Source organism: Acomys minous (genome assembly GCF_964271855.1).
Source record: "Acomys minous genome assembly, chromosome: 14".
NCBI lineage: Eukaryota > Metazoa > Chordata > Mammalia > Rodentia > Muridae > Acomys > Acomys minous.
The window spans coordinates 73,445,860-73,473,323 of record NC_140496.1 but is presented as its reverse complement, the minus strand read 5'-3'; the positions used below and the strand labels follow the sequence as shown (position 1 = coordinate 73,473,323).

General features: G+C 38.5%; 1 protein-coding gene across 4 annotated transcripts in view; it reads right to left on the bottom strand.

The window, feature by feature from the left end:
• The window catches only part of PLPPR5 (phospholipid phosphatase related 5), a 108,640-nt gene that overhangs the window by 79,927 nt on the left and 1,249 nt on the right, over positions 1 to 27,464 (bottom strand). The window lies entirely within an intron of this gene.

The window sequence follows — 27,464 nt, the reverse complement described above, 5'->3', positions numbered from 1 at the left end:
CCAGCAATTTTAGATGCATATTGAAATCCCAAGCAAGTTTTCTTTCAAAATCTTAATTTTAATTTCTCCACATTAACTTAATATTAACTTAAAGTGCTACTAAATTGAAGTTGTTATTTGCAGTATTGAAATTTTTATCTGTAAGTATATTTAACATATAGAGTTAATAATCCATGATACCATTAGAATAGTGAGGTAAATCAAAAATTTTCAAAATTCTTCAAAATTTCTAAAACTAATCATGCGTTAAGCCCAAAGTTGCCTGTAGATGACATTATTCTTTTCATAAATAATGGCATTTGTCGTTCCTCTTCAAAAAGTCTTGGTTTTGTTCAGTTGTTATACCTCTAAGGAAGAAATGATCTCCAGTGAGCTAGGACTACCTCAGCCCCAAAGTATAAACATTTTGTCAACCCCACAGGCCTGCCTACTCACCTGGCAGTTTCTAAGATTTGAGTTGTAAAGAACTCTGGGTCAATGAAGCAGAAGATGCCTCCTATGGGTGGGTGCTTCTAAAACAGGGCTTCTTGCTTTTAAAACGTCCTGAATCCAGGAAGTGTGAGTTCCACTGGGTATCATCAGGGTTTAATTTGATTTCTAGAATAACCTCTTGTTCAAACCTACTTGTGATACAGTAGGCATATAACGATTCAGAGATGGCATACCCGGGCCACTGCTCTGATGGTCAACACTGAATAAATCATCACAGAGACACATTGACTCAATTTTGTGTGACATAAACAGCTTCATTATTTTTTTCCTTTTTTCTTTTATTTTTTGTTAATTTATTCTTGTTACATATCAATGGTTATCCCATCCCTTGTACCCTCCCATTCTTCCCTCCCTCCCATTTTCCCCTTGCTCCCCTCCCCTATGACTGTGGCTGAGGGGGACTTCCTCCCCATGTATATGCTCATAGGGTATCAAGTCTCTTCTTGGTAGCCTGCTATCCTTCCTCTGAGTGCCACCAGGTCTCCCCTCCAGGGGACATGGTCAAATATGAGGCACCAGAGTACGTGTGAAAGTCATACCCCACTCTCCACTCAACTGTGGAGAATGTCCTGTCCATTGGCTAGATCTGGGGAGGGATTTGAAGTTTACTGCCTGTATTGTCCTTGGCTGGTGCCATAGTTTGAGCAGGACCCGTGGGCCCAAATCTGCCTATCATAATGTTCTTCTTGTAGGTTTCTAGGACCCTCTGGATCCTTCTACTTTGCTATTCTTTAAGTGGTTAAGATAGACTTTTCTAATATTAACAAATGAAACCAATTTAATTGAAACAAAGATTAAGGCCCTAACCTTGTAAAGTGCCATAAAGATGAAATCTAATACATATATTTTATATAAATGTTAATATAAATGCAGACAACGGTGTTGTCTATATATAGAAAATCCACACATTTTGTTAGATGTAGAGATTAACAGCAAGAATAGAATGCATTACATTGATGATTGGACTATGAGTAGGGAGGGGGAAAAGTATTATGAAAGTCCATATTTCTCATGGTCTGACTTGAAAGAATAAAGCTGTGTTTACAAGAATAGTTTAAGTGCAGTGATGACTGGGTGCTGTATAGCTCAGCCCCCTGAGCATAACAGCAGCCATCATCATCAGATCAGCTGTGCCTGCATGCAAGAGTCAATCAGAGCAGGCCTGTAGCCCGCTGACATTCTTGAAGAAGAAGAAGAAGAAGAAGAAGAAGAAGAAGAAGAAGAAGAAGAAGAAGAAGAAGAAGAAGAAGAAGAAGACAAGAAGAAGAAGAGAGTTATTGATGCCTCACCTGGCATTCCAGCCACTCAGTTGCCATTTTTATGTCACTTTGCCCAAATTGCACATGGCTTTGGGGCCTTGGGGGGGAAGTTTAGAGGACATAAGTGGGGAAACACCACAGAAAGATACTACATCGGTATCAGAGATTCTCAACCTGAGGGTAGCAACCCCTTTGAAGACCAAACAACCCTTTCACATGCAGATGTGAAATGCAGATGTTTACACGACAACAGTAGCAAAATTACAAGTTTGAAGTATCGAAGAAAATAAATTCATGGGTGTTGGTCACCACAGCAGGAGGTCCCAGAATTAGGATGTTTGAGAACTATTGATGTGTATAGTCCTGGGGAAGTTATCATCCACAGTGGGTATAAGTCATCCAGTACAGCTGTTTTGGTGTAGCCTACACCCCAATCCATAACCCCTCACCCATACACTTTAAGTCCAATAAACTTATTGGTTCCCAGGATGAACTGGGGTGGAACAACTTCGTTGTGCTGTTGAGACTTTGTAAGAAGGCAATAAACACCATTTATATCTCCTGGGGAAGGGATTTTTCATAGCACCGTGGAAAAGGTTAAGAAGAGAAACAGGAATTGAGAAGGAACAGCCTACTAGATAGGGTGAAAATATAGTTTACCACACCAAATCACTGTGTTGTTGAATGTGAGATGTGATGCTTAGGAATACTGAAACCGAGATAATAGATAAGATATTTGATAGGTAATAGATAAGAACAAACAGATAAGTTAGAGCCTGTGGCTATCCCATAGCACAAAGAAGAACATAGTCTTTAAGGAGAAGACATAAAGGACCTTAAGAAGATAGATAGTTGTCTCTGGCTGCCATATAGACTATTTATGGGGGTCTAATATGAGATGGGCTTATTGAGATTCTTGTGAGAAACTGGGACTTAATGTTCATCACAGTGAAAGGCCATGAGTGCCAGTGAAGATCCATATCTCAGAACATGCACAGGGAGAAGAGGAAGAGCCCGCGAGAGAAGTACAACTTCAATTACTGCAGCAACTCTCTTCCAGTAATAAACCAGCATCACGGATGCGGAAAAGCAAAGGAATTTGAGTAAATAATGGCAGCAAAAGGAGAGAGGGGTGAGAGTCATTTTGAGATATAACCTACATTTGGGGAGAACTAATTAAAACAGGGACAAATACCCCACACACAGAAATGTCAGTGCAGTGGAGAACAATGGGGACTGGTAGGCAGATTTTCAGGAGGTGGCAACCATGACCGGCCACACTCAGTGTTGCAAGAATATGGCCAAATGGAACATTCAAGAATAGAGGTTGCTGTGTTTGTTGATCTGCTTGACATTGTGAGAGCAGAAAGCTTTTCACACTGCCTTTGAAATTCAGAAAGCTTTTACTCTGTGAACCAATGAAGTAACTCCCGGAACCAAACAGGATGACCTCAAAGGACCTGAGGATGGGTTTGAGTTGAATGATGGAGCCAATTAAGTAAGGAGTAGGCGGGAAAGAATCTGAAACGGGTTGCAGAGGTTTCTTCCCACTTCATTCTTAGCTTCGCGCCGCCCATCTCTACACTCCTCACAAAAAGATGAGTGCATAAAATACATTGATTTCTCCCTCATCAAAGTAGGTTCTGTCTTTCCTGAATATCTCAAAGCTCTGAGCTTAGGAAGGGAGGGGGGTGGGGTTGCATACTCTTCACTAGCTGTGACATTCAGTTTCCAGTCTCCGAGTTCAAGTGGAACCATCTGACCAATATTTGGAAACCAAACCTATGTACTGTTTCTGAAATGCAACCTCTGTTTTGTACTTAACTTCTGTTGCCTGATCCTCACTCCTGGGTTTCTGCTGTGATCACCTTAGTCCTTCGTCTTTGAAGATCATCATTGTCACTTCCTATCTACTACCCAGACACTAATGGTTTGCTCCTGATCTGTGTGGTGACTAAGACAATAGTCTTTCATTTATCATAGGATTTCCAAATCATTCCAAATCTTGAATTACCGGTAGCTATATTCCATTGTCTTTCAGCATATTCCATTATTGTCGATAAAGCTTCTCTGTAGCAGATTTTCTCCTAAAATGCTTTTCTTCTGCAACTATTCCTTCCAGAGACCATATTTTGTTCAAAGACCAGATATACAGAAAGTCCACGAGGGGAGTATATGCGTTCTACCTTTTCACCGTGTCTACTCTTCAAACGTGTCACACCCAGGCTCCTTCTGACTTAATCCATGGCACCAAGTTTCTTTTTTTTGTTTTGTTTTGTTTTTGGTTTTTGAGACAGGGTTTCTCTGTGTAGCCTTGGCTGTCCTGGACTCGCTTTGTAGACCAGGCTGGCCTCGAACTCACAGCGATCCGCCTACCTCTGCCTCCCGAGTGCTGGGATTAAAGGCGTGCGCCACCACGCCCGGCAAGCACCAAGTTTCTTAATGAGCTTCCACCTCATCTTGTTCAGATGCACGATGGATTTTGAGCCAATTCAGTCTTTGCAGAAAAGCACCCAGGCAAGAGAAAATACTTGCAAATGGGAGCTAAAGAAAGACAGATTTTTACATTGTCTCCTCCATTGACAAACATTACAGCATGTGATTCATGCTCTTGCATATGAACAGGAAGCAGTGAGAAGTGTGAACTCATGCATATAAATGAACTGGAGCCATTTAAGGTTGCAGGAATGTTTTGTTTTTTTTTTACCAATGCTTTCATTCTGAATAAAGATGTCCACAAAGTCACATTGGTGATAGTACCTTAATTACAGCAAGATGTGTGCCTGTATTTGGATATGGTAAAATACTAACTACTCATACCATCCATCTAATGGGAAGTTATACTCCTGTTATTTGAGTAGAACTGCAGACACAAACTTCTGAAAGAGTTAGTTGTATACGAAATGGAGAAAATGGAACTTGTAGATGCTAACAGGAACAAAAACCTGTAATAAAATGCAAATAACTTGGACCACTAAAACACAGTGGTGGACAACATGCATGAAGATGTGCAGTTTCCTTACTCAACTCTCCTACCACATTGTGAAGATTCTCATTCTCTCATAGTTTGTGATCTATCTGGCATGCCATGTGCAGATATAGCTTTATATTAAATGACTCTTACATAGCCAAACCAGAGGAGATCCATAAAATATACATGCCTGCAGTCTTCGGGAAACTCATTAGCATGATGCATGCTAGAGGTGAGATAAGCCCCCTTAAATGGACAAAAATCAAAAATGTCTAATTTATTCTATGAATAACCTTTACTCATAACTTCCGTAATGCACAGAACAGGCAAAAAGAAGAGGATGGAAGAAGCTAAACACATAAGTGAATTTTTTCCTCTCATAGGAAGACATATGGAAGGAAAATGTATAGTGTCCATTTCTACAGGTTTAAGTTACAAAGATGTTCAGGTGTGTGTGTGTGTGTGTGTGTGGCAGAGGAGGGGGGCTGATGAATGTACAGATGTATATATTTTAAGTATTTTTAAAAGATGCTTAAAATGGGTAGAGTATTGTTCCATTAAAAATATATTCTGGTGTCTTCTGAAAAGCAGCATTAAGATTTCAAGCCATTGAAAGCTCCAGTTTTAATGCTAAAGATTATAAAATGTCAGGGCTCCACAATGGGGGAGGGGTTCACAGCACAAAGGGAGGAAAGAACACAGTAGGATGATTGTTTTCTACCCCCTGAGATGGTTTCTTTCTCTATTCTATACTTTTAATTCCTTTGTTCATGCAATGTTTGCAGATATGACATGAATGTAACATGTGGTTATAGTTAGGAAAATATGGAGAAAATCATCATTTTAGAGACTTAACTTTTCAGTGTTATTCTGTTAATAAATGTCATTCTGGTCCAATAGTTTTTGTTCTATTCTATGACTATAATAGTAATGTAACACAAAATGATAGAAGGAAAACTAGGTGATGACCTTCCACCAGCTCATTTCATGGCATTTTAGTCAACTCTCTTCTCTCTCTTCCTGATGTCTTCCTCTCTTCCTTACCCTTCCCCATCAGGTTAATACAATTTATTTACCTGACTTCAAATAAAACTATAAAATTGGTCAATTTGAAAGAAATACAGATGAATATCATGTGTCATAGTTAAGTAGTATTTTGAATCACTTCCCCTGAACTTACATTAAAACTAAATCAGTGAACCACAGAGATTTTAAAACAAAGGAGGGAACAATCTAGAGGATGCTAACAAAGTAACTGTTGGTAGCCTTGAGCACCCAGCTACCAAGCGCTGTGTTACAGCAAGGCCTGGTACAGATTGAAATGTCCCAAAGAGTAATGAAACTGTAAGTGGATTTTGAAGACTCAAAGATCCTGCACCATACACTTACAAAAGGTCTACAAGTAGAACATTATGATAGGCAGATTTGGGCACAGGGGTCCCGCTCAAACTAAGGCACCAGCCAAGGACAATACAGGCGGTAAACCTTAAACCCCTACCCAGATCTAGACAATGGACAGAACACTCTCCACAGTAGAGTGGAGAGTGGGATAGTACTTTCTCACATACTCTGGTGCCTCACCTTTGACCATGTACCCTGGAGGGGGAGGCCTGGTGGCACTCAGAGGAAGGACAGCAGGTTACCAAGAAGAGACTTGATACCCTATGAGCATATACAGGAGGAGGAAATCCCCCTCAGGAACAGTCATAGGGGAGGGGAATAAGGGGAAAATGGGAGGGAGGGAAGAATGGGAGGATACAAGGGATGGGATAACCATTGAGATGTAACAAGAATAAATTAATAAAGGAGAAAAAATAAAAATTAAAAATAAAAAAAAATTTCTAAAAGGGACCAATTACTGTACTTTTACATTGATTACACTTTGTAATTATGGTTGGGATATATTTAGTAATAATATTTAAGTTAATGTATTAGTTTTTATTTTTGCTAGTAAAAAATTTAAGTATTATTTGAATTAGACTTCTATTTGGGCTCAAGGTCTGCATTCTATGATCATATCTTCTGGTCTGTATAAAGCTGTGAATAACGACATAGTGACCATGATAACTAAAACCGTCCAAAGTTTTAGAAGAAGGCAGGTCTCAGGAGATGGTTTCACTGATGTCATGGGTAAACTTTTTGAGGCTTTATTTAGCTTGCATATCTGATCAATTTTCTAAGAATGTATAAATACAAAAGTAAATATAGAGAAACCTTTGAGAAAGCTATCCATTATGTGTCCTTATTCTAATGTCTTGATGTTTAAAAGGTGAAATGATTCCCTGGTGGAGAGTTCGTGAAGCTATTGGGCACAGATCTATTGACAGATAAAACAAATGTTCAAGAAACTAGATGTGTCAGGTGGGGGTTCTAATGCACTCTATTGACACCACTCGTGTTCCTGAATTAGATCCTACTCTCACATGTCAATCACCCTTCATGTCTAATCTGCAACAATCAATTTATCATTCATTACTTTTACATAGTTTAAAGTCAGCTTACAAAATTTGTACTTTGAGCTGGATTTTAACACCTTTCTTCCTAAAGCCAGTGCTACCAATATTTCTTTTGGCATGTATTAGTGTTTCTAGAATTTCTAACCTATTTTATCTTGACTATAATTTTCTCCATCACAGAGAATTCATAAATGACCTTTTTATGCCCATAAACTATCTGAGTGAAGAAAGTTCAATAAATTCTTTCCTATGAATCATTTTCTTTTGCATAGCTCTTCATCCTGACATAATTTAAACATACCTTGTTTCTGGTAGATCTTTTAATGAGTTTATTTTCTCTATAAGGCTTTTGTTTATCTGTGATATTTGCTTGGGAGGAAAATTTACCATCTTGTTTATAGTGAACCTATTAATAAAGGTTTATACACGCACATACATGGGCACATGCACATCAGTGTAGAGCATTAGGGAAGGTATTGTAAAACAGTCATACAAATCAGTCACCAAAGAAAAGAAATCTTAAAAGTGTGAAGAGAAATCAAGAACACGCTTTCAAAAAATCCCACCTTTAATAATATAGCTATGAAATAGAACAGTAATGTGACTTTCCATAAAACTTATGAAATCTCTAGATTACTCCAACCTTGGTCTGTCAATAGTTTTGATTCCAATAAAAATATTCACACCAACTATACCTCAAAGATGATTTTCTTATGTTTAAGTTGTAATTTTTGCATCACTAGAACTCTCACCCTTTCCTGGCATGGACGTGGCATTCATCAAGTAACTCCTGAAGAGAAAGAAAAAGCAAAGACAGAAGAAAGAAAAGAGGAAGAGAAAGAGGGAGAAATAAAGGAGGAAAGAGAGAGATGATGGACGGGAAGAGGAAGAATGGAAGGTGAGAAGGTGAGAGAAAAACAAAAGAGAAGGGGGGAAGGAGGAAGGAAGGAGGATGATATAAGAGGAATGAAAACCAATTCACAAATTGTGTCATCAGGTGTGCTGCCTGGAAGATCTAACCAGGGCATTTTATATTGGTACCATTGCTATCTAATATATGGTAAAACACCACGGACAGTCCCTTATTGCTGTTTCACACACTCATATCCAGACTAGATGTATGGCTCAGGATTCGTGGACCCAGCAGGACTTTGAAACATTTTCCTCCCTAGGTACCCAGGCACAGGGCAGCCTCTTCTTTCATAGAATGGTTAACATCCAATCCACAAGTCCTAAAATTTCCAATATTTATTATTTCTAATCACTTGACATCCAACATAAATTGAGAATAATTTATAAATATCTAAATTAACAAAAACATACAAACTAATATTTAAATATGAACATGTCTAAGGTAACCCTATTCTATTTAATGTTCTTAATTTTCTCCTAGTTCAAAATTTCCTAGCATATAAACTAGTCTGGTTGTTTATTTCATCTCAATGTTATAATGGCTTATTCGTTGAGAATGTTTATATCTGTAGATGTAGTACCTTTTACTTTGTAAGTGCCACACCATTTATTGGCATCTATTGGCATTTGATTTTTGTTTAGGATATTGATTCCTTATTGTAATATTTTCCACTATTGCTGGTTTGAGATTCCTTGGGACTCACTTCAAATACACATGAATCACCACTCTCTTTGCTTGACTGAGACTCTTCTCATACAAACTTCACAAAACACCACATTTAAATGGGCTTAGTAGAATGCACACACACCTTCCTTTCAAATCCCCCAGTAGATCCTAGAATGCATTCCCTTTTCATGGAGAAAAATGAGACCAAGATCTTATGGTTCAAATTACTTAACATTGTACAAATTACTTAGTGGTTGGGTTGCAGATTTTTCTGCAAGAAAAGAACACCAGTAAAAAACAAAACAAAAAAATGATATGGCTATTATGAAAATTAAATCCCTCCTTTGTTAATACCTTCCAAAGTACAAGCTCTTCTACAATGAACACCACCATAAGGAAGCAAGAAAATGAGTTTAATGACTGACCACTGCCTATTACAAAGATTAATGCAAGAGACAATATCAAATCCAACCATGTCTGATTTTTAAATCTGCCTTAACAAATATTAGTTCTCAACCAAATCAAAACACAGCCAACAAAGTAACCTGAAAGATCCTCTTGTCAAGTGGATGTCTTCCTGGGCCACCACAGCACTTCCTTTGGTATTTGTTTATTAAAGGGAGATAGGGGGCATCCTGATTGCTCTCCTTGGTACTGAAATAAGGTTTGGGAGTTCTGTCTCTTAGTGAGGTTATATGTAAATCCATCTTGACATTGTTAGCCTTCTTGGAGTGAAAAAAAAAAGTTCCACCTTTCCTTACATACAGCTAAATACCTGACAGAGGTTTAAAATGCCAGACGCAAGTTTCCATTTAAGCTTTGCCACTACTTTGGCGACATGACTGGACAACTCAGGTTTTCTCCGCCACAATTTCATCACCTATAAACGATTGCGATATCTATTTCACAGAATCATTGAGCTAGTCTCTGAGTAATAGAATGCCATAAAAATGGGATGACCTAGGGCTGGCATGATAGCTCATCTATTAGAAGGAAAAGCAGGCTACCCGGATGAGACCAGATAGGCTGTGGTCATATGGTGGGGGAGGTGGTCCCCTTCTGTCACAGGCCTAGGGAAGGTGAATAGGTTGAAAGAGGGAGGGGAGGGAAGGGGAATGGGAAGATACAAGTGAGGGGATAATGACTGAGATGTAATCTGAATAAAAAGAAATGTTCTTGAAGAGTACCAGAGTTAAATCCCCAAAATCCCCATCAGGTGGATCACAACCAGCCACCAGTAACTCGAGGTCTAGAAGATACAGTGCCTTCTTCTGGCCTCTGTGGATACTCTACACGTATGTGCATACTAACACACACACACACACACACACTTTTAAAGTGTCAAGTTTTAAAAAGGGAGAGTCTTTGTTATTGGTGTTGTCATTATCACATTGTCATATTCTACATGAATGGCAGGATAAATGATATGAAGTTTCTGAAGAAGAAAATGCAAGTTCAGAAGATTATATCCATATAAAAACCTACTTCATTCAACGATATTATGCTTGCAATTTAAACTCTACCTGCATTACATTCCAACCCCTAGGTTGCAGAGTACTGTCTCCCAGGATAGCTTCTGGTCCATGACGGCTGATGATCCAGGTGTGAGCTACCACATCCTGTATCCCAGAACACGTGCTTGGAGCCTCATCTCACAATCTGTCACTCTCTCCTTCTTCAACTCCCATTCTGATCAACCTTTCCTTCCCTTTTTTTATTTTTAACTTCTTTAAAAATTCACTTTGTTTCCTGATATCCTGATCTTAGCACCACCCCCTCTCCTCCCAGTCCTGCCCTCCCTCCCTCTCCCCCTCCCCCACCCCCTACTCCTCAGACAAGGAAAGCCCCCAACAACAACAACCCACCATCCACTGGAGCACATCAAATCTCATCAGGCTGAGTCCATCCTTTTCCCCTGTGATGCAGACAGGAGTCTAGATCAACCTTTTCTTTTTATATATACACATTGTATTATAATTTATTTATATTACATCTAGATTGTAATCCCCTCACTCTTATCTTTTGGATCTCATCCTCCCTCCCTCCCTCTTCTGCCCTATTCCCCTCCCCTAGACTTCTGACAGGTGGGGTCCTCCTATTTTCTTATTCCAGATACTGCTTTCATTTCCCAGCTCTTTACATCCTCTATGTGCTCTGCTCTTCCTCTCAGGGTTCCATTTCCAGCTTCCATCCCTTCTTTAGGACTAGATCAGCACTGATACCTTATATTTGGGTGACTTCATGTTAGAGTTGCTTCCCAGAAGCGCACCTGGCCAAGCAGCCAAGCTTGATTTGTTGGTCCACCTGTTCCCCAGTACACCAGAGGTTCCCTCTGCTTCTCTGATCAAACCCATCCCAGGCATCAGGACTGCTAAGTGCCTCTTTTGTTACAAAAATCACCCAAATCTTGTGTTCTGTCTGCATCATCCATCTATTTCCTCCCATGTTGGGCTTTTTGGCTTGCACTGCTGATAGTGCCAAAGCATTTTGCTGCTTCAGCTCCCTGTGGTCTGTTCTTATCACCATGCCATGAACCTGGCTGCTTTTATGTGCATCCTTTGCAAACTCTTATGTTTCCCCTTTCCAATTCCTTTTAGATTTCCCTTCTAAGTGAAAGAAACCAAGAACCAGGACATTCCCACCATAAAGTCTATGCAAATCCAATGAATCCAATCAAAGCATGTTCATTAAAAGCTGGTTTTCATGTTCTCTCTGAAGCCATTTCTCGTGAATAGGAATCTCAATTAGATGACCAAATTTAGAACGGTAATGTATCTTGACAAAAAGCCAGACACAGACACTTAATCCTTGATAGTTTAAGCTGACAGAATCTGCATTTCACCTACCCGGGATACTACAGTTGTATTTCATAGAAATTTCAATTTCTTCTGAAAAGAACTTTAGCATTAGACTTCAAATTGCTAGAGCAGTATAGAAATGTGTACAGTTAACATTAATTTTCAATTTATAATGAGATGATAGAAGACAGTTAATACACAGATGAACACACTTTTCTGCAATTTGGAAAAATTTGAGTTGAGATGAATTCATGATTACAAAGCAAAGCAGCAATAGCAATAAAATGACCATACCAATTTAAATTTTAATTGTTCATTCTCAGCATGGCCTTTAAGGCTGTACAAATGTTTATCTTTTAGCTTTAGCACTGTTGACGTTGAAAAATTAATTGAAAATTATGTAGCATATATGCCACAGAAGTTACCTTCACACTAATTAGTTAAAATTTTATCTCACATTTGCATTTATATTTGATAAGGACAAAATATATTATTTATGAAACACCTTTGGCAGCCAAGACCCATGTGCTAAGTGTTGTCCTAGATTCCTTAAGACTCTAAACCAATATTTTTGTCTTTCTTGACAGTTCACTAAATTAAATCATTCACAGACACGGAATTAGTTTTGGATGGCAGTTAGTCCTGGAAGAGCAAGTGAGGCTGGGAGGCAAGGTGTATAGTATATACTTACCTCTTCAAGCTAGTAATGGACTGTGGACTTCAAGCATCGCATGTAACTGAAACAGAACCCACTAAAGCCTGTTCTGTACTCAGGCCATTAGCACTGTAAATACATTCCTACTCTAGTCTTGCATCATTCCCTTGGCCTGCCAAACTCTCCTTTGCCTGAATGACTATGCCCACTGTCTTCTTGGAGTCTCTCTCCTTCATGCCCTTGACTAGCTCTCCTAGCCTCTGCTTTAATGGCTCCCTCTTCCACTCTCCTTACCTCCTCATCCTTCTACACTCTTACATATGCCTCTGTCAAGATCAGTTCAAATGTATTAGGCTGTGGATCTTGTCTTCTATGCCTGAACATCTAAAATCTATTCACCACACATAAAACACCTGTATCCAGAGAAGAACCCAATGGTTATTCTTTCAGTGAATACAAGAGGGAACACATCTGAGTACATCATGTTCTGGGACAGGATGGTAGCCAACTGTTTCATGTGCACCTGTTTGGGAAGGTGGAGAGCTAAGTTCCACATACTTGGTATTTCAGTCTAACCGGGAAGTCCTGAGTTTCAGTGAAAGGATCCATAACCAATAAAATGCTAATCTCATGTTCCCAGCTCTGCCTGAGTTAATTGACATTGTGAGTGATTTGCTTGCCCTGCAACACTGAATCCTTCAGTCCTCGCTAGTGTCATTCTCTAAAGCACCACTAATTTTCTTATTACTCTCTGAGGAAAGTAACTCTTCTCAAAAATAGTTCTATGTATTGAGCCTAGTGTTTCATCTTAATATATGATCACTAATAAAAATGCACAAAGCATGATTCAGAGATCCTGTGTGACTGTAAAATACTGACTCATCTCATTTAGAAAGTCGGCCAGCTATCTGAATGCAACATCAGAACACCATCATAAAGTTTTCTAGGGGATGTGGAGATGACTCAGTCAGCAAAGTACTTGCTGCCCAAGGACGAAGATCTGAGTTCAAATATATAGCACTCACATAAAACAATGTGGGTGCAACAATGCACACCTGTGATATCAGAGATCGAAAGGCAGAGAAACTCTTAGAGCTTGCTGGCCCGTGAGTATAGCTGAATTGATGAAGCCTAGTTTCAAGAAAGACTTAATCTCAAAAGTTAAGATAGAAACTGATTGAGAAAGACATCTGAAATCAGTCTGTGGCCTCCACATTCATATACATGCCATATATATGTGCACAGACACACAAAATTTTCTAATTTCACCATACATAAAAACACCATATATAGAATGAATTGGTGATTTAATCAATGAACTTAGAAGATAATGATACGATCTTAAGTAGCCTGGTGTGTGTGAGTACGTGTGTGTGTGTGTGTGTGTGTACACGTGTGTGTGTGTGTGTGTGTGTATGCGTGCGCGTGTACCCACATGCTAGAAATCTAACACAAATGTGATAATACAAGCGCTATCCACCCATACTATTGAGCAATATTTCTAGCACCTCTGGTTTAGAAAACAAAACAAAACAAAACAAAACCCCTGAGTGCGTTAAAATTCATAAAATGTCACACTTGTTTTTTAAAAGAGACAGCTACTACAAAAACTCTCTTATAGTGACAATTTAAGCTTCTAAAAGTATGTGCTAGGCATAATGTATAACATAAAATATTGAAATAGTGATTATAGACCATAATGAAGCTTAAGATGTAAATGAAAAATTGAAAGTATTAGAAATATTCTCCACTTAAAGGAAATAAGGTTTACTTTTGGAGTACATTCTGTATAACCTTGATTAAATGAAAAGTTAAATGAATACATATAGAAAAAGATTTATAATTAATGACTGTAAAATAAAGTAATACATTAACTATCTGGATCTTGGGAAAATAATTTGGGCTTGACAACCTAAGTACCTATAAGTAGATAATGCACTTAAATACATTTTACCAGAATATGGCATACACTCGATTAAATAAATAATAAAATTAATCAAGAATGCCTGATGGCTAATAAAGGGGTTTACAGTTGATCCAAGTTCAGGGTATGACTGACTTGAAGTTCTTTTTTTTTTTTTTTTTTTTTTTTTTTTTTTCCGGTGGGAGGGTTTCAACAAGTTTCTTCTTTCAAGTTTCTTACTTTACATATTCACATACATACATACATACATACAAAATACATACATACATGCACATCTTGGTGGACAGAGCAAGCTCTGAAGATTAGGTTCCACCCCAATCAGGTATTGTATATACGCACATATACTTTGGTGGATGGAACAAACTCTAAGGAATGAGTTCCAACAGTCATATACACACACATATACACATACACACATCTTTGTGGATGGAAAAAGATTCCAACAACTTTATTTCTCCCACAGCTTATATATCCCAGCAAGATCTTTCAAGAACTTTAAGTGAGACATCTATATCACCACACCCCTGAGGCTCAGGACGCATGCAAAAGAAGTAGAAAGAAGGCTTTTAAGAAACAGAAATTTTGAGAACTTCTAGAAATCACTGTCATGGGATCATGACAGAGCCACAGCACAAGATAAAACTAGTAAACATTCCACAATGAATATGGAGGGACATCCAAGATCCCACCCATAGATGATGAACAAATGTCACTTAAGGGTTATTAGTTATTTTTTTTGGAGGTGAGGCCTCTACAATGTTCTACATACAGAATGTCCCCAACACCTATAAACACACAAGCAGCAATAACTGGAATCAATTGGGCACAAAAAGGGGGCATGAAATCACCAAGGTTGGTGAGAGGACTTGTTGGGCGTGTCTGGAAGGAACTGGGCATGTGAAGATAGATATTACATTGTATTTGTAATTATAATACATTGTATTTTTCTATGAAATTTTTAAATAGCTAAAACTGGAATAAAAGAAAAAAAGTATTTCTAATTTCTATGAATTCTATTACTTAAAATACACAAATAATTATTTATAGCTTTCATTTGAACAGTTGTCAAGTGCTGAGCAAGAAACAAATATTTACAACACATATGTTATGAATAGGAATTTATAATCTTTTGACAGCCAACAAGTTTTTATGTGATTAACTCCATGTGTAACCATGTGGTCATGTAATATATTGTATATCCAATTAAGTGTTTTAGTAGACATGTGCTTCCAAGATGTCAAATTCAATTAGAAGGGTTTGCCTAAGGCTCAAGCTTAAAGTGTGGGAAGCCAAGAAGTCAGTCTGTGGGGGAGATCCTGAATCCATTCCTGTTATAAATGATGTAGTCAACTGTAGATAGTGTCTATGGCTATATAAGGCTAATGGATTAATGAACAAGGTAGTGTGAACAGAAAAAAAATCATGTTCTATTTGCCTAAGGGTGAAAGTAGTCCTGAGATACACTGTTGATGCTAAACATAAGAACACACAACATCTCAAGCACCATCAATTGTGGGGACCCACTGGAACACTATAACACATTTAAATCTATGGCCCTGTGAGGACAGTTCTCAGGTTTCTGAAATGCAGGCAAACTGAGAATTGACTTCAAATATTGGAAAGCCAAGGAAGCATGTCTATTTGTCTTCAAAGGGTTCAAGAGGCCAGGGAGCAGAGGATTCATAGAGACACACTACCTCATCTTAAGATGGGATATCCTCGTAGTCAGCCTTGCTCTGTACACTAAACAGCTGCCTGAGGTGGCAAGAATTCAGTCTTGTGCCCCAGTGGGAGCTCAAGCCTTTCCAAACAAGATAGCTGGTGATGCATAGGCCAGAAAAAAATGACTTGATCTCAGGGTACCAAAGACGGTCAGCAGCAGAGCAAGTAGGAGACTGAGATAACCATGTGTCAGTCAATAAATAGCTCTTTTTGTTACATCTTGTTTTCTCCCAAGCAACCCATTAAGCCCTTTATCTTTGATAAACAATCTATAAAACAAAAAAAAAATAATCATGATTTTAAAAGGAAATGATAGAAGCAACAGATCGAAGCTGCCTACAACCATCAAGAAAGGAAGTATCAAAGAGAGGACCCTGAAGCTGCCTGAATTAAGGACAATGACATGTAAATATATAAAAATAAAGAGCAGGGAGAATGTCATAAGCACAGTGGTGTAGGGAACTGCCTTAAAGTGTCAGCTTGATCACAAGAAAGGCCAATAAGACCAGAAGAAAATTACATCTACTATTCACAGAATAGCACTAGGAGTTCAATATATATAATATCTATGCTTTTCCCTAAATATGTTTATATTCTTGAAATAATATTTCCATCCTCTTGTTTCAAACCTGATTGTAAAACCTGGTTTTATCTGGTATTCTCTATGATAGGAATACTGCCTTTTATGTTAAAACCATAGCATAAAAGTTTAAAATGTGTGCACCAAAATTGGATGGATGGTTATTTGATGACCTGTTAAACTCCAAATGTGGCTTTACTTTTGGGCTGAAAATAGTTGATGTTGGAAAGAAAGAAAGAAAGGAAGAAAGAAAGAAAGAAAGAAAGAAGGAAGGAAGGAAGGAAGGAAGGAAGGAAGTATCATAGAATCATAGAGTCAATATGATTTTGGCTTCAAACTTATTCATTCATTCATTCATTCAGTATGTATGTATGTATGTATGTATGTGTGAGTATGTGCATGTGTCTGTATATTCATTCATTCATTTAGTGTGTATGAGTGTGTGTGTGTGTGTGCTTGTGTGTGTGTGGTATGTGGGTATCCATGCTTGTTTGAAGAAGTGTGCTCAATCATGTGTGAAGGTCAGAGGTTGGTCTCAGATTTTTCTTCTATTGCTTTCTAGCTTGGTTTTTGAGCCAGCATGTCTCATGAAACCTGGAGCTTGCTGTATTGCTTATGCTAGCTGATTAGGAGCCCCTGGGATCTGCCTACATCCATCCCACAGCACTAGGGTCGCAGGCCCACTCACTCACGTGCCAAATAATTTTACATGCTTTGGATCTGAATTCAGGTCCTCATGCATGTACGGCTAGCATGTCACACATAGAACAATCTCCCTAGCCCCTTTAAAGCTCTTTTTCCCCAGCCTTTGTTGCCTCTTCGAGATCCTAATTAAGTGTTAACTATAAACACACTATTAAGTAGGATCTTTTATGTCAACAGTATAACTCATGAGAAAAAATATCATTATAAACACCCACTGTCCACTTCTCTTTCCCAAATAACACTGGTAAGAGATATTCACAACAGGGTAACTCAAAATGAGGCCAGAAGAAGCATCTGGTCAAGGTGTACCACTTCCATGCTGTGTGTCATAGGATAGTTGCTGACCCTTTCTGAGCCTTGATGTTCTCATCTATAAGTTGAGATACAACAGGATCAACCACAGTGTTGAGAAGGCTAAATTAGTATGTGCCTAGCTCTTGCGACAGCGCTCCATAAGCATTAAATATTCTAAACATTAGTTACCTGTGCAATCTCCTCATAAGCTGAGTGGCCTTGAACACGTCACATCATCTCTCTGGCAACTCATTAGAAAATTAAGAGACAAAAGTAAGAGGATTCCTAAGTTCTTCTTTCATAACTGAAGAGGACTAGCTATGAGGATGCATGTCCTATTTCACACTGAAACCCCCAGCATTTCCCAAAATTGCAGTGCCAGAAAGAGATTGATTGTGTAGCTCGAATAAAGCATCTTCTAGAATCTGATATCTGTATTCCAGACTTCACCCAGAAAAACAAGGGGACCCCAAGTAACCATGTAATGAGAAACCAGAAAGAAGAAGAAACAAACGTGCCTTTGTGAAAGACCAAGAGGGTGTCACGTGATTATGGTGATTATGACTAAGTCTCTTCATTCATTTTAGTAACTGAGCAAATACTGCCCAGGCACATGGAAAGGAAGAGGTCATTGTCACCGACCCAAAGATTCTGCTTTTTCATTTCAATTGAAATGTCAAGAGTTCATTTAAAATTCCAAGATGAATCCCCAGGTGCAGCATCTCTCTGAGATGGCTGAGCTTCAGTGTCTGTGAGATCATGACGTTCAGCTTTGATGAGGTCTCTGGAAATACAAGATACTTCTATGTACCCCAGCTGAGAGGGCACTAAGTCTAAAATGGAGATTTCAACAAAGTACAGTTTCTGCTGTCAATACTGATTGCATGAGAATCACACAGAGGTTTGGGTTCTACCAACACAAAACTGACTTCTATTAGCAGGGGAAAACCACAGGTTATTTCAGTAATATGCAGATATGTCAGTGATGTGTATACTTCACTACCCTATAATATTTCCAAATATTTCCAAAATTGCTTTTGAATATAATAAGCAGGACTTTAGTCCCAGGCTTTGCTATTTGAAACAAATAATTTAACCTCTCCAGGCCTTCATTTCAAAGTATGCTGCCCATGAAAGCTATTCTCCAGATATTTGTTCAGAGCAAGAAAATCTGAGAGTAGAGAGGAAAAGCACACGAGTGGTTGAATAAAGAGAATTTGTCACAGCCCTGCTTTCCGTTACCCCATTTGCACTTGATTTACATCTCCTCATACCGTGCCAAACATGATGTGCATTCTCAGAAAATGAATGAGCATTTCATGGGCTAACAAAATAAGAAAGTGGCTATCAGACAAATGCAATCATGCACTCCACCGTCTATGGAGGGTATCTTGTGTATATGTGTGAGAAGTAATGTGTTAGAGAAGAACCAGTCCCTATGTTAAGGCATCTGCAATTGAGCTTAGGATGATGTGTGTGTGATTTGTGTGAGTACGTATAAGCTTACCCTGGAAGCATCTACTTCCAGGGATGGCCAGCTAAAATGTTAGCAAAGTTCAAAGAAGTCACAGTTTAGGTTGTGGTTTTGTTCAGGGTTACTCCCTGAAGATCATATGTTGAGGATTTTGGTCATGAATGCAACAGTGTGCGGATCTGGGACCTGTAGGACATGATTAGATTATGAGGGCTTTGAGCTCACTGGAAGATTAATCTGTTGATGAAGCAATAACCTAATGGCTTTTGTGGGTAGGGCTTTGTTATAAATGCAAGCACTCTTCTTTGCTGCCTGGCCAATTGCGAGGTAAATTGCTTTGTCCCTTCATGTACTTGCACTTTGATGCATGGCCTCCTCTTGTCCCCCAGGCCCTGAAACCAAGTGACTATAGACTAAAAATCATACAGCAAGCTAAACCCTTCTTTGCTTTATGCTATTCATCTCAGATATGTTGTCACAGTGACAGAAAATTAAAGCAGGTCTAACTATTTCCAAGAAGTTGCCAAAAGCCTCTTTGTTATCTGTATGTTAATTAATGACTGGCTTAATTAGCAATGAGGATAGAAAAAAAGCATTTTCTATATTGATGAAAAGAGAGACTTTTAATTATCATGATGAATTGCTAAAAATGTACCTTTGCTGGTGAAAGGGAAAAAAAAAAACTCCAGCAATGTGAATGGGCTTATATCCCCATACCTGAATGAGCAAGGATTAAGTGTCAAGTGTAGTCTGTACTCTATTCCCTAATAATTTAACCTTGGTGAAACCAGAAGAATCCAAGTATTGTTGGTTTGGACTAGGTCAATCTAGTGACACAAATCCCACCTTGACTGTGCTGACCCTTCAGACAATATTTCATTAATCTATACCATCTCTAAGGACAAGAACAGAGGCTTCATGGAACTTACAAGTTATTTGGACATTTCAGCCTGCTATAATGGAAAGCTATTAAGTAACTGAAGGCTCAGCAGAATTTGGCCCAGTAGTTAAATTAAAATTCATTATAACTTCACCACTGCAACTTCAGTGAGTGTCTTGGTAGCTTATTTATCAAAAACTGTCTAGATACTCAGCAAAACAAGACTGGCAGAAGTCAATTTACAAGAGTCTGTCTGACTTGGAAATGATCAGATCTAATGATGGAAATATAAATAATAGTGTATTAAAACCCACAGCCAAAATTATTTGAATGTCATAATTCATATCCAACTTGTAGAGTCAAAGAGATCCAAACCAGGGTATTACTGCTTGAACTGCAAAGAATGTTCTAGGAAGCTGGTTTGGAGTGGGAAAAATGTATCAGAGAGATGAGATACAGGAGAGATAAAACTTAATTTAAAAAACTCCACACACATGCATTCATGTTCTTTCTATGTAAAATATGTTTCACAAAATCTGTCTTAAATTTTTTAATGTATCTGCTTTGAAAAAAATCTAAAATTCTGTTTCTATCCCTTAAAAATGGTAATTTTGCTGACAATGATTCTCAAACTGCATCTGTCATAATAAGACTAAAAAAGTAACCAGCCTGCTGAATTAAAACTGGCATTCTCAAAAACAGTTTGAACAGTGCTGATATAACTCCATTTCACATATTTTAAAATATCTTCCATACAAATAATATTCCATGAGTTTCCAAAGCCTGTTAAAAAGGATCTTCTAACTACAGCTAGTCGTTGTTCGGACATCACAGCCTACCCTGCCTTGTGAATGGGTGAGATTGTAGAGCTGACAAAATCAAGTCCTACTGGCTATTATGAATTTAGATATGAAGAGAGTTTATATTTTTGAACATAAATTTTAAATTCCCCTTTCCAAAGTTGAGCTTTTTCATTTTTCATTAACTGAGACTCTACATAAATGGGCATGTGGCAAAATAACACATTGATATTAATTCAATATACTTTAACTCCTCTTTACTATTAGGGATGCAATCATTTATACTATGAATCAAATTAGTGGCCAACACTATGTAGCTCCCAGAGCACTGGACTTGAAGTAATAGGTTCAGCTCTTCAATGTGTCATTTACCAACAGAAACAAATTGCTAAAGCTCTCTAGAGGTGCCATGGCACACACTATCTGAAAGAATTTAATGTGAACAGTAAATGGCTTACCTCATTCATTCAAAAATGATTATGCATGATATCATTTTACTCAGTACTATCAATAAGACTAACTGCCATTTATAGTAGAAAAGCAGCTACTACCAACTGAACACTTAGCACAGATCTGCTTTTAACTCATGTATGAGATTATGTTAGGCATTCCTATTTCTGTTTTATAAATGAGAGAACTGAGGCTTAAGGGTGTAAGTTTTCCTCATATGGCCTGAATTGTTGAAGAATGGAGGTTACTCCTTACTCTTTTTCAAGGCCTTGTAAATAGCACTATATCTAGTATATGGTAGATGCCTTGCATTCAAAAATCCTACATATTTCTGGTTGATGGGAGTAAAAACCTAATGCTTCATGTGGCATGGCATATACTTAACAAAGGTATGCCTATACTCCCCCCAAACTATATCTACTTAAAATTAAAGAAGCGACCAAGATAATTCTTAATAATAATCTTGAAAATACTTAAAATTATTGAAATATTTTAGACAAGAACACTATCCACTAGAGCAATAGCCTGTAATGATAACTCTTTACCTACCGCATTCTTCATATAGGAAAATCAGTGGAACAGGTGTAAAAGTCATATCCACTATTCTGTATCACAATATGCACGCCTAAGTCTGTCAAGATAAAGCTACAGATAATGCCACCATGGCCAACAACTCAATAGCTATACACCCTGTGTGACGTGTTCACGCTGTTCTTCACTGTGTTTGTGAAGTGAACATTGTTCATTTTCTTTCTCATCCATTTGTTACTCATAAAAACTTGGAAAGACAGGGCAGAGTAAGTCCACATATTTCAGTTAAGACAACTGTCTCAAAAAAGTCACAAGGATGGTTTGAGCATGACAGGCACAGGGAGGGGGGAGAGAAGAAAAGAGGCAAGGACGGTGGAATAAAACAAAGAAGCAGAAGAAACCTAGCCTTGGTTTCACTTCCTGCCACCACCTCCTCATCAGGATGAAAAGAAGTGGTAATGAATGATAACCAAAGAGGGACAAAGAAAAAGATTAAAAAGCAGAAAGAGAAGGGAAAGGGAGAAAGAAAATGGAAAGGGGGACTGTGAATGGATGGATATGAGTGGGAATTTCCAAGGGAAAATAAAGGGCATTAGGAGAGCTTCAAACAGACCCACGGACCCTCCCCCAGAGAGTAGTCCCTGTAGGAAATCTGCAAAACACATCTTAAGCTGTGCTTGTGTATGTGTGCACCTACATCTAGTTCCCGTGCCTTCATGGCAACACAAAGTCGTGTGTTGTCTCCCTTATTTTAAGAAGTGTGCCTTAGAGAGGGAATCTCAGCTCCAGCAGCACAGACTGCAAAGCTACAGGGCTGGATCTCCACAAATGTGGGTGCCGGCAGCCCCTGCTCAGTGGGTGCTGCTGAGATAATAGCCATCCTTCACGGCAGAACAGCACACCGCTCAGTCCCTTCTGCTGCCACCCACCTCTCTGCTCCACTTCCAAGCTGTGCAGGAAACATAGCCATTCCCTACATCACACATGGAAACCATTCTCTACAGCGGGGCACACAGTTTACGGTCAAACCAAGAAAACTGAAATCTAGGACAAAAGGTTTGAGGAAAGATGTTGACTTCCTGGGATTGAGTCACTGTGACTAAAATATCTTAGTGGACTAGCTAGCATGTCAGTGGTAAAGGAGGTAAATACATAGGCTTTGGATAATGGCACTGTCAGGGTGAGACTGTGCACGTGTCTGTCTAACCTCCTCATGTCTCAGTCACTTTCATAGTTGTAGTATGGAAATTAACTGCATTAAGGAATTTAAATAATTCGGACAAAATGACCCCTCACTGAACATCTTATATGCTGCTAATAAAATGGCTCTAAGTACTGATGTGTGTCTATGGAGCGCTCTCTCACACTGGCACTGGATAAAGTAACTCATGAGGTAGACGGCAGCTACTCTGATAAGTATGAACATCAACTAACTTTACATTCACAATAAACCCTACAAGGCCAATTCTCACATCACCTCCATTTAATCATTGAAGAGATACAGGCAGAGAGATGCTGGAAAATGGTCGACTACACCTTAACCTAAGCAGGAGAACCCCAAATCCGAACCTCTGCATGTGTTGCCTCTCCAAGACTCAGATGTTGGTTTGGCTTAATTTGGTTTGGTTTGGTTTCTTTTTCTTTTTTTCTTCCTCTCCTTTTTAATTTTTATTTTATTATTTTATTTTTTTAATTTCAGTTTAGATAGGATCTCACTAGGTATTGTAGTCTAACCTGCTACATAGACCATTATGTTGACAAAATGGGCCTGGAACTCACAGAGATTCACCTGCCTTTTGGGGGATGACAGGCATAAGCCGCCTTGCCCAGACAAAAATTACAGGGCTTATGAAATAAGAAATTTTGTTCAAGGCAGCTGGCTAATTAGTATGGGAAACCAGACTAAGAGCATAGAGTCAAGTAACACCCTTATGTGTGCTGTCTCCTGCAGCAAAGCACAAAAGTGGTTTTCCAAGGCAAGGCTTTATAAAGGGAAGAACCCTGAGTAGAAAATTATTGTCTGTCATCATCTGCCTCTACCACACTTGGAACGAATCCGTGGGCACATCCCTCGAATCCAAGTCTCCAGGGATAGTGGTACTGCCCTAGGAATAGAGTTCTCAAACATCCCCAATGCACATCAACCTTCAAACCAGCTGTGCGCCTTGTTGTGAGGTGCACTGGTTAGTGCCTGATTTTTTTCTGTTGTTGTTGTTCTCTTGTTTGTTTTAAATCATGATTCTGACACCATGAAGATGGATAGTGTACAATCATCTCTGTCCCATCATCTATGTTGCTCAAAAGAAGGATAGGTCTTGGTGACCACCAAGTCCAAATTTGGGGAGCAAAGGCCATTCCAGCCACCAGTTCTTTTAATTAGCAAGTTTATATCTATATGTATTTCACAGTCTGCTTTGAAAAGTGATGTAAAGATCAATCTATACATCATCATTTTCAAGGAGTTTATACGCCATATCATTTTTGTGAAAAAGCTGAAGTTGTGCTGTTTTTCTTAAAACGTTCTCAGCAATGCAGCAGCCATTTTCATAAAGTCTTCCTTCATCCCTCCAAAAGAAAGTGATTTTGTCCATCTCTGGGTCAACAGAGGTCTTTGTGGTATATACACACAAATATGCAAATATCTTCATAAGAAAATAGCTTCATATATAGGAAGTTATATATATATAGCTATATATATGAAGATATATGTATATATATTGAAGTTATATAAATATATACCTATATATGAATATACATATATATGAAGTTATTTTTTTTTCAGTGACAAGGACTACACTTGTGACCTTGAACATACTAAGCAAATAAAATCTACAACTCTACTATATCCCTAGCCACTTTGCTTGCTTTTGTTTTCTGGATACATGCTCTCATTATGTAGCCAAGACCATCTTCAACTCACCATGTAGTTCTGGTTAGCCTGACGTTGATGATCCTCCTGCCTCAGCCTAAGAATGTCACGATTACAGGTACGTACCACCACACCCAGCCAAGCATTTTCATGATCATTGTGGTCACTAGTCTGTTTGTCTAATTTCTCAAATTATACTGTAAACTGTGTATATCAGCAACTGTAGTTTAAAACTACCCTTAGAGCAATTACTCTAACAGACAGATGTTTAGACAATTATTTTATTAATAATCATGCAGGGCTAGGAACACACCTACTCAGTCTGTTGGTTCACTCCCCAGCACCACAAAAATACAACATACATGTGAAGGACCTATGAGAGAGCATGGAGCTTGGGCCAAGAAGAGTATTTGCATATTATAAACTATTTAATATGCAGAACCCTGTGACTGAGAGAACGGATAATTAATAAGCTTAAATAAATTGTTCAAGGTTTCACAGCAAGTGACATTTTCAATCTGAAAATCCAGCCAGGTAAAGTCATGTATGTGGAATCTGAAGATGAACGATTACAACTCTCATGCTACTTCCTATATATAGAAATATCCTGTGTTACTGCCCATGAATAAATAGCTAAATAAATAAATGTAATGTGATCCAAAAGGTACAGGCTTTTGGATATTTAGATAAATAAAAAGGAATCCACAGATTGAAATATTGAGGAGACTAACTTTCCAAATATCATCCTCCAAGTTAGAAACACATATAAAAAGTTTAGTAAACAATAAGTAAATATAAACTATAATGTTCAAAATATATTAAATATGATGCAAGGGAAAGGTTTGAAACACTTAATTAGAATAATGATTTAAGCATAGATTGAATTTATGTATTATAACAGAAAAGGTACAAGCTTAGAACACTGGTAGACTAGGGTTGAAATCATTAGAGAAACATTTTTAACTTTGGTCCTTGGATTTAGCTCCTACTTCCCAAAATGTTTTTATGAAATGCCAAGCAAGGTGGCTGTGTGGTTAAGAATATTGCCTTCTCTTCAAGAGGATCTGGGTTCAATTCCCAGCACCCTCGTGGCAGCTCACAATTGTTTGTAATTCCAGTTCCAGGGATCCCGTACTTTTTTCTTCCTTCCATGGCCACCAGGCATAAATGTAGTACACAGGAATATATGCAGACAAAACACCCATAAACAGCCAGGTACAGTGGTGCACACCTGTAATCCCAGCACTTTGGAAGACAGAGGCAGGCAGATCTCTATGAGTTCAAGGCCAGTATTGTCTACAAAGTGAGTCCAGGACAGCCAAGGCTTCACAGAGAAACCCTCTCTCAAACACAGACACACACATAACCAAATAAACAAAACAAAACAAAACACATAAATATAAATAATAAAATTAAATAAAAAACAAAATCCTTCATGATGGGTCTCAGAGATGATACAAACATCAGTGGACAACATACTGAAGTATCCAAAGACAAAGTCCTAACTTCCCTGTGGTTGGTTATGGCTGATATTGTTTCTATTCTCCTGAGAAGAGGGTACACCTCCCCCCATGCTCTCAAGAAGAATGGAGAAGAGCTGCTGCCATTGCTGTTTGGGCTCATCATGTGGTAACAGGATGTACTATTCCTATGAGCAAAAAGGGAAACAGACTCCAGCCATCCAGAACTCAACACTTCCTTCTCTTCACATTGATTCTTACATCTATTCATTCATATCTGAGAACTAAAGGTCAAAACAAGAAAGCAAAGTTGGAGCCTCCCTTTCTCAAATCTGTCATTTTCCTGTCTCTCTATGCCATCCCCGGCAGCAGGCTCCTATCTTTCAGACATGCTCTTTGAAAGCAGCCTGATCATGGCACTTGTCCCTGGTCCTCTGGCTATATGATTGGTCTACCATTTGCTGTCATTTTAAGATACTTTAAGTCAAGTTTTCTCTAATGTAAGGAGAGTAAGAGCTCTTGGAAGACTGTTCCTTAAATGCACGTGATTACCGCAGTTCAGCCCCACTCAGTCATGATTACTTCTTTGTACCCCATTTAGGTTCTCCCTGGGTCACCTCTAAGTGAGGAGTCACCAAAATCTTGGAGCAATGTACTCTCATCTCTAAACTGAAACCAGCCTCTAAGGATGGAGGTTCAAGACTGACAAGTGCTATCTCACTGAAGACACTGAATGCCCATTACAGAGATAAGAGCTGCAGACAATATTGATTATGCATGCAAGTAAATCAATGACCCAAAAGCAACTTGCATTTTCCTTTAAAATTTTTTTGCTCTTAAAAAAAAAAAAATCTATGAACTATTTGGTCTCCTAGAAAACATGTGCCTGAAAACCCAGAATCTGCAAAGTCAAAAAGTCCCCAGAAACCAGGCCAGCTTTTGCTCTGGCAACTTTTCAAACTGGGAGAGAGAACAAGAGCTTGAAACTGAGCTTGCACTAGAGCTTGAGGATTTCTGACACATTTTAGCAACTCCAATGTTAAGCACAAAAACAAAGACTTTCTGAGACAAGGACGTCTTAACACATCCCAAATCACTAGAGCTGAGGTCATCATCATCTGGGGGTGGTGGGGCGGTGTGATAAACGGAGCGGCTTTGAAACTAGCAAGAACTTGCTTGCTTTGTTTGTACTATTCCGGTTTTGTAAAAGAGCTCTTCGGTTTGAAAATTCTTAAAACAGTTCCCCAGAGACCAGAGAAAATATTTTTTTAAAAGGCGATGCAGGAGATATCCTTATTCACAATCGCAATTCACAAGTTAACCTATGGAAAATAAAAGCCCAAGTTCTCTTGTCTTCTCATTCTCTGACTTCTTATTCCTTGTGTGGGAAGAGGGAGGGGGAGGTGAAAGGGGAGAGGAAGCATTATGGGAAGGAAGCCTCAGATAGTTTGTCAATGTAAATGAACCCTAAGGAACCATAGTGAGATTGGTGTCCAAAGAAACATCACTCATCTCCTACAAAACAAAAACAAAAACAAAAACAAAAAACACATAACTTTGTATTG